The following is an 8,653-nucleotide window of genomic DNA, read 5'->3' as shown; positions in this document are numbered from 1 at the left end:
CCTCCAGGGCGGCTGCCGCTTTGGACACAGGTGCCGCAACAAGCATCCCGGCGGCGGCCCCAGCAGCGGCGGAGCCTCGGCACCCCACTACAGAGGTAACACCGAGCGCGGCCGCCCGGCCTCTTGATTCCAGAGCCGCCCGTGCAGGAACTCGCTAAATTACACTCTTGAAACAGCCAGGGTCAGGGATCAGGAAGCCCTGACTTTTTCTCCTCAGCGAGTTCCCACGCCAGAGAAAGAGTTACAGTTTGTGTTGCTGTTGCATGGTTTACATGGGAATGAGAGAAGGCTTTTGTTGTTCTGTCTCTTTGGAAGGTGCTAGCAGCAGAGGAGGAAGGAGTGAAGGATGGCCAAGAGGAGGATGGGATCCCGCTAACCAGAGGCGCTTCTCACGGAACAGATCCTCTGGGCTAAGGAGCGGCAACGATACCGCTGCTGCATCGAACGATGCAGGGAAGAGCCTGGGTGCCGCGGGCTCAGGCGTGACCGGTCACTTCTCGGCGACGGTAGCACCGGCGGCGGCAGCGGAGGAGATGCTGGCGGCGAAGAGGCCCCGCTTGAGCTATGTCTCCGCCTCGGCGCTGCGGCAGACCCGTGCCCGCTCTGCCCGGCGCCCTGCCCAGCCTTTGAGGCGGCGGAGGGTGCCCTGGCGCCAGCGGCTCGGGGCGGTCATGCCAGCAGCGAAGAGGTCCCGTGGGCGCTTCGTCTCCGCCTCTGTATCCCATCCTGTTGGCTTTGGCAGCCTGGCAGCTCCATCTGCAGCCTCCTTCTCATTGAAGACTTCTCAAACAGCCAGTGGGATTGGAACTTCAGGCTTCGGCACTTCTTCCACTCTTCCACTCTCCTCAAGCGTCTCTGCAGCAGCTTTGCCCTCACAGCCTGCCAGCACCTCTGGACAGAAGAGGACATCAGCCCCTTCTACAGACACAAACAGCTCTGTGTCAGAAAAGCTCTATACACCAATGAGTGAACTATCAGCCGAAGAGCTGGAACAATTTCAAGCAGCAAGGTTTACGTTGGGCAAGATTCCTCTTAAACCACCACCGATCGAACTGATAAAACTTTAGGACTTAAACAGGTTTTATGTCACAGGAAATGTTGGGTTACAATAAAGTTCTCTGACCCCTCGACTACCCAGTTGTGTGGCTGATTATGACACAAAATGTTTCAGTTTGAGATAAGTTTCCTTTTGTCTCTAAAGCTTCTGCAGTAATCAGCTCAGGGGTGTAAATAGTGTATGTTCAAATGGCTTCGTTGGTTTGGAATGGACTTTTCACCCCCAGGAACTGAATGCTGGAAAATAAAGGTTTGAAATTCCCGTTTGTTTTCCGTTTTGGGACCTTCTGGGCAAAAGCTGTGTTCAGCGGGGTTTGCCAACAGGAAGACTGTTTGGGTGAGGCATTTATTCAGAGTCTCCTGCGAGTCGCAGGCAGGAAGGAAAGGGCTGTCGTGCAGTAGCGCTGGTGGTTGGAGCACCTTGTCTTTGGCCTCTTGTTTCAAGGCTCCGTGCAGCCTCGGACAACAGAGCTCTGTTGCCAACTACATCAGTGGACGAGGGAAGAGCAATGGATGTCATCTCTCCGCACTTCTGCAAGGCCTTTGATGTGGTCCCCCCCATCCTTCTCTCTCCATAGAAGAAACACAGACTTGAGGGGTAGACTGTTGGGTGGGTAAGAAACTGGCTGGATGGTCACAGCCAGAGGGCAGTGGTCAATGGTTTTGTGTCCAGACGGAGAGAGGGGACAAGTGTCCCTCAAGGATCTGTAGTGGGACCAGTGGTGTTTAGTGCCTCCATCAGTGGCAGAGAAAGTGGGATCAAGGGCACCCTCAGCGAGCTTCCAGATGGCACCAAGCTGAGCGGTGGGGTCGATTTGCCAAAGGGACGCCATGCCATCCAGAGGGACCTGGACAAGCTAGAGAGGTGAGCCTGTCCAAACCTCGTGAAGCTCAAAAGGGATAAGTGCAAGGTCCCACGCTTGGCTTAGGACAATCCTCATTACCGATACAGGCTGGGGGATGCTGTGAGAGAGAGCAGGCTTGAGGAAAAAAACCACAAGGAGTTATGGATGGGTGAAAAGCTGCCAACAAAGGGCACTCACAGCCCAGAAGGCCAATGGCATCCTGGGTTGCATCACAAGAAGTGTGGCCAGCAGATCGAGAGCGGTCATTCTCCCCCTGCTCTCTGGTGAGACCCCACCTGGAGTACTGGACCCATCACTGGACCCCTCAGCGCAAGAAGGTTGTGGAACTCTTGGGTGGGACAAAACAGCTTAGGTACTTCAGCTCTGTTCCTTCTCTAGATGGTCACACAAGGTTTCACCGAGACCTTTTTCCTTCTGCCAGAAACTCATCATCCTGTTCTGCTCAGCTGAAGGACGTGGAGCAGCACTGGAACACACATTGTGGTGGGGTCGCAGCAGTGCTGCCCGCCACCTTTTAGCTCCCTGCCTCCCTGCATCTTCTTGTTCAGGCTTTATTGCTGATGGCGGGGCTGTCAAAGTCAGATGCGCACTCACGCCGTGGCCCAACTCTGCAGCAGTTAATAAGGCTGAAGAAGTCAGCCCAGAAAAGATGTATTTATTTATTTATTTATTTTGACTTCTTGCTTGAGTATGTGAGAGACGCCGGCGTTCTTGTAAGAGAGACAGGTCAGGGTGTCGCCTCCCTTGGGCGAATCCCAGCGCAGAGACTCAGAGCCAGGCAGCTGCTTTCAAGCGGCGGGGCCAAGCGCAAACCTTCTGGGCTGGTTCCTGCCGCCTTGCCGGCTCCGGCTGTGTGGGAGCGCCGGGCTCGCCCTCAGTGACAGCCGGCAGCTTCCCTCGCTGCGCCCCGCGCCCCGGCCCGCAGCCCCGCAGCCCTTGTGCCCATGGGGGCGGGTATCCGCTCCTGGGACCCCGAGCGGCCCCGGCCCCGCGCCGCCTCGCGCCGCGCGCCCCGGTAAAGCTCGCGGGGCTCCATCCCGCCGGCCGCGTCGTAGGTTCCTGTGACGACGCCGCGGAGCCGTGTCCCGGCAACGCCGCGAGCCTGGGTGCCGCGAGCCCGGGTGCCGCGGGCTCAGTCGCGACCTGTCGCTTCTCCGGGACGGCAGCACCGGCGAAGGCAGCGGAGCAGATGTCGGAGGCGAAGAGGTCCCGCGGGCGCTTTGTCCCCGCGTCCTCGGCGCTGCGGCAGACCCCGAGCCCCTCTGCGCCTCGGCACGGGCTCGGCACGGTCTGCCGCTTCTTCCTCCAGGGCCGCTGCCGCTTCGGCCAGGGGTGCCGGAACGAGCATCCCGCCGGCGGCAGCGGCGGCGGAGCCTCGGCACCCCACTACCAAGGTAGCACCGAGCGCGGCCGCCCGGCCTCTTGATTCCAGAGCCGCCCGTGCGGGAACTCGCTAAATTACGCTCTTGTAACAGCCGGGGTCAGGGATCAGGAAGCCCCGACTTTTTCTCCTCAGCGTGTTCCCACGCCAGAGAAACTGTTACAGTTGGCGTTGCAGTTGCATGGCTTCAATCGGAATGAGTGAAGGCTTTTGGTGTTCTGTCTCTTTGGAAGGTGCCAGCAGAAGAGAAGAAAGAAGTGAAGGAGGGCCAAGAGGAGGATGTGGGACCGCTAACCAGAGGCGCTTCTCGCTGAAGAGACCCTATGGGCTAAGGAGCGGCAACAATACCGCTGCTCCGTCTAAAGAGAGAGAGAGCAGCCTGGGTGCGGCGAGCCTGGGTGCCGCGGGCTCAGTGGCGACCGGCCGCTTCTCCGCGACGGCAGCACCGGCGGCGGCAGCGGAGCCGATGTCGCAGGCGAAGCGGTCCCGCGGGAGCTTTGTCCCCGCCTCCTCGGCGCTGCGGCAGACCCCGAGCCGCCCTGCGCTGCGCCCTGCCCCGCCGTCGAGGGGGCGGAGGGCGCCCTGGCGCCACGGGCTCGGCGCGGTCTGCCGCTTCTTCCTCCAGGGCCGCTGCCGCTTCGGCCACAGGTGCCGCAACGAGCATCCCGGCGGCGGCCTCAGCAGCGGCGGCGGCAGCGGCGGAGCCTCGGCACCCCACTACCAAGGTAGCACCGAGCGCGGCGGGAACTCGCTAAAATACGCTCCGCAAAGGGGAGAAAATATCTATCGGGAGGCTTAGGACTCGAGATAAGGACAGAAGGATCACTTCCCAATTAGTGCAATGCGCAAAACAGACCCAGCACAGAGTAAAAGAAAGAAAAGTCATTGATTACACGACAACTACACACCCAGGGTACCAGAGTCGGGTAATGGGAAGCGCGGCCAGGTCTTAAAGCACCTTCCACCCGCCCCTTCCTTCTCAGCAGACTTCAACTTCATTCACGATTTTACTCCCTTCTTCCCCACGCAACATGGTGCGGGGAGGGGCAGGGAATGGGGAGTGGGGACTTGCAGTCCGTTCCACCCAAGTTGTCTTCCGTCTTAGCTGGAAGGGGGGACTATTCCACACACACAGCCCCTTCCCCTGCAGCACCGTGGGGTCCCACCCACGTGAGACAGTCATATCCGCGAACTTGTGCAGCGTGAGTCCTCTCTACCAGGGAGGCATCTCCCCAACACAGGCCTCTCAACAGGACTCCCTTCCATAGGGTGCTGACATTTGGGCCCAGACTCCCCCGGCCTGCTCCCCCGCAAAGTCACAAGTCCCCCGGCAAACCTGCTGAGGTGCGGATCGACCTCTTCACAGGCCGTAGATGTCTCTGCTCCCCATCCTTATCCATGGGCTGTGAGGGGACACCTGCTCCACCATGCTCTTCTCCATGAGCTGCAGGGGAATGTCTCTTTCTGGCACCCGGAGGGCTTCATTCTTTCCCTCCACCATCACCTCTCCTTCGGGCCTGGCCTTGGTATCAGCACAGCTTGTTACATCTCCTCACTCCCTTCTCTGCCGGCAAAATGCGTCTGCCTGCAGTTTTTTTCTCCTACATGTGATTCACAGTGGTGCTGTGACCATCTGCAATTGGCTCGGCCCTGGTCAGCACCAGCTTTGGCTTTGAATTGGATGATGTTTACAGTCTGGGGCTTGCAGAAAGCTCCTAACTGCTGCTTGAAAAAGCCATCCGGGCAGCACTGCTATGCCAAACTGCAACAAAGGGTTTAAATCGGAATGAGTGAAGGCTGTTGTTGTTCTGTCTCTTTGGAAGGTGCTGGCAGAGCAGAGGGAAGAAGTGAAGGAGGGCGAAGAGAAGGAGGGCATACTGCTAACCAGAGGCACTTCTCACTGAAGAGATCCTCTGGGCTCAGGAGCAGCAACAATACCGCTGCTGTGTCTAAAGATGAAGGGAAGAGCCCGGGTGCCGCGGGCTCAGTTGCGACCGGTGGCTTCTCTGCGACGGTAGCACCGGCGGTGGCACCAGTGCAGATGCCGGCATCGAAGAGGCCCCACGTGAGCCATGACGCCGCCTCGGCGCTGCGGCAGACCCCGAGCCCCCCTGGGCTGCGCCCTGCCCTGCCGTCGAGGCGCAGGAAGGCTCCCTGGAGCCACGGGCTCGGGGCGGTCTTGCCGGCGGCAACGAAGCCGATTCTGGCGGCGAAGAGGCCACGTCTGAGCACTGTGTCGGCGTCCTCGGCGATGCAGCAGTCCCCCAGGCCCCCTGCGCTGCGCCCTGCCCTGCCGTCGAGGGGGCAGAGGGCGCCCTGGCGCCACGGGCTCGGCACGGTCTGCCGCTTCTTCCTCCAGGGCCGCTGCCGCTTTGGACACAGGTGCCGCAACAAGCATCCCGGCGGCGGCCCCAGCAGCGGCGGAGCCTCGGCACCCCACTACAGAGGTAACACCGAGCGCGGCCGCCCGGCCTCTTGATTCCAGAGCCGCCCGTGCAGGAACTCGCTAAATTACACTCTTGAAACAGCCAGGGTCAGGGATCAGGAAGCCCTGACTTTTTCTCCTCAGCGAGTTCCCACGCCAGAGAAAGAGTTACAGTTTGTGTTGCTGTTGCATGGTTTACATGGGAATGAGAGAAGGCTTTTGTTGTTCTGTCTCTTTGGAAGGTGCTAGCAGCAGAGGAGGAAGGAGTGAAGGATGGCCAAGAGGAGGATGGGATCCCGCTAACCAGAGGCGCTTCTCACGGAACAGATCCTCTGGGCTAAGGAGCGGCAACGATACCGCTGCTGCATCGAACGATGCAGGGAAGAGCCTGGGTGCCGCGGGCTCAGGCGTGACCGGTCACTTCTCGGCGACGGTAGCACCGGCGGCGGCAGCGGAGGAGATGCTGGCGGCGAAGAGGCCCCGCTTGAGCTATGTCTCCGCCTCGGCGCTGCGGCAGACCCGTGCCCGCTCTGCCCGGCGCCCTGCCCAGCCTTTGAGGCGGCGGAGGGTGCCCTGGCGCCAGCGGCTCGGGGCGGTCATGCCAGCAGCGAAGAGGTCCCGTGGGCGCTTCGTCTCCGCCTCTGTATCCCATCCTGTTGGCTTTGGCAGCCTGGCAGCTCCATCTGCAGCCTCCTTCTCATTGAAGACTTCTCAAACAGCCAGTGGGATTGGAACTTCAGGCTTCGGCACTTCTTCCACTCTTCCACTCTCTTCAAGCGTCTCTGCAGCAGCTTTGCCCTCACAGCCTGCCAGCACCTCTGGACAGAAGAGGACATCAGCCCCTTCTACAGACACAAACAGCTCTGTGTCAGAAAAGCTCTATACACCAATGAGTGAACTATCAGCCGAAGAGCTGGAACAATTTCAAGCAGCAAGGTTTACGTTGGGCAAGATTCCTCTTAAACCACCACCGATCGAACTGATAAAACTTTAGGACTTAAACAGGTTTTATGTCACAGGAAATGTTGGGTTACAATAAAGTTCTCTGACCCCTCGACTACCCAGTTGTGTGGCTGATTATGACACAAAATGTTTCAGTTTGAGATAAGTTTCCTTTTGTCTCTAAAGCTTCTGCAGTAATCAGCTCAGGGGTGTAAATAGTGTATGTTCAAATGGCTTCGTTGGTTTGGAATGGACTTTTCACCCCTAGGAACTGAATGCTGGAAAATCAAGGGTTGAAATTCCCATTTGTTTTCCATTTTGGGACCTTCTGGGCAAAAGCTGTGTTCAGCGGGGTTTGCCAACAGGAAGACTGTTTGGGTGAGGTATTCAGAGCCTCCTGCGAGTCACAGGCAGGAAGGAAAGGGCTGTCGTGCAGTAGCGCTGGTGGTTGGAGCACCTTGTCTTTGGCCTCTTGTTTCAAGGCTCCGTGCAGCCTTGGACAACTGAGCTCTGTTGCCAACTACATCAGTGGACGAGGGAAGAGCAATGGATGTCATCTCTCCGCACTTCTGCAAGGCCTTTGATGTGGTCCCCCCCATCCTTCTCTCTCCATAGAAGAAACACAGACTTGAGGGGTAGACTGTTGGGTGGGTAAGAAACTGGCTGGATGGTCACAGCCAGAGGGCAGTGGACAATGGTTTGGTGTCCAGATGGAGAGAGGGGACAAGTGTGCCTCAAGGATCTGTAGTGGGACCAGTGGCAGAGAAAGTGGGATCAAGGGCACCCTCAGCGAGCTTCCAGATGGCACCAAGCTGAGCGGTGGGGTCGATTTGCCAAAGGGACGCCATGCCATCCAGAGGGACCTGGACAAGCTAGAGAGGTGAGCCTGTCCAAACCTCGTGAAGCTCAACAGGGATAAGTGCAAGGTCCCACGCTTGGCTTAGGACAATCCTCATTACCGATACAGGCTGGGGGATGCTGTGAGAGAGAGCAGGCTTGTGGAAAAAAACCACAAGGAGTTATTGATGGGTGAAAAGCTGCCAACAAAGGGCACTCACAGCCCAGAAGGCCAATGGCATCCTGGGTTGCATCACAAGAAGTGTGGCCAGCAGATCGAGAGCGGTCATTCTCCCCCTGCTCTCTGGTGAGACCCCACGTGGAGTACTGGACACATCACTGGACCCCTCAGCGCAAGAAGGATGTGGAACTCTTACGTGGGACAAAACGGCTTATGTCCTTCAGCTCTGTTCCTTCTCTAGCTGGTCGCACAAGGTTTCACAGAGACCTTTTTCCTTCTGCCAGAAACTCATCGTCCTGTTCTGCTCAGCTGAAGGACGTGGAGCAGCACTGGAACACACGTCGCGATGCGGTCGCAGCAGTGCTGCCCGCCGCCTTTTAGCTCCCTGCCTCCCTGCATCTTCTTGTTCAGGCTTTATTGCTGATGGTGGGGCTGTCAAAGTCAGATGCGCACTCACGCCGTGGCCCAACTCTGCAGCAGTTAATAAGGCTGAAGAAGTCAGCCCAGAAAAGATGTATTTATTTATTTATTTTGACTTCTTGCTTGAGTATGTGAGAGACGCCGGCGTTCTTGCAAGAGAGACAGGTCAGGGTGTCGCCTCCCTTGGGAGAATCCCAGCGCAGAGACTCAGAGCCAGGCAGCTGCTTTCAAGCGGCGGGGCCAAGCGCAAACCTTCTGGGCTGGTTCCTGCCGCCTTGCCGGCTCCGGCTGTGTGGGAGCGCCGGGCTCGCCCTTAGTGACAGCCGGCAGCTTCCCTCGCTGCGCCCCGCGCCCCGGCCCGCAGCCCCGCAGCCCTTGTGCCCATGGGGGCGGGTATCCGCTCCTGGGACCCCGAGCGGCCCCGGCCCCGCGCCGCCTCGCGCCGCGCGCCCCGGTAAAGCTCGCGGGGCTCCATCCCGCCGGCCGCGTCGTAGGTTCCTGTGACGACGCCGCGGAGCCGTGTCCCGGCAACGCCGCGAGCCTGG

This window comes from Gallinula chloropus (assembly GCF_964237585.1).
Source record: "Gallinula chloropus genome assembly, chromosome: 2".
Classification (NCBI taxonomy): Eukaryota; Metazoa; Chordata; class Aves; order Gruiformes; family Rallidae; genus Gallinula; species Gallinula chloropus.
This window is presented reverse-complemented; position numbering follows the sequence as displayed.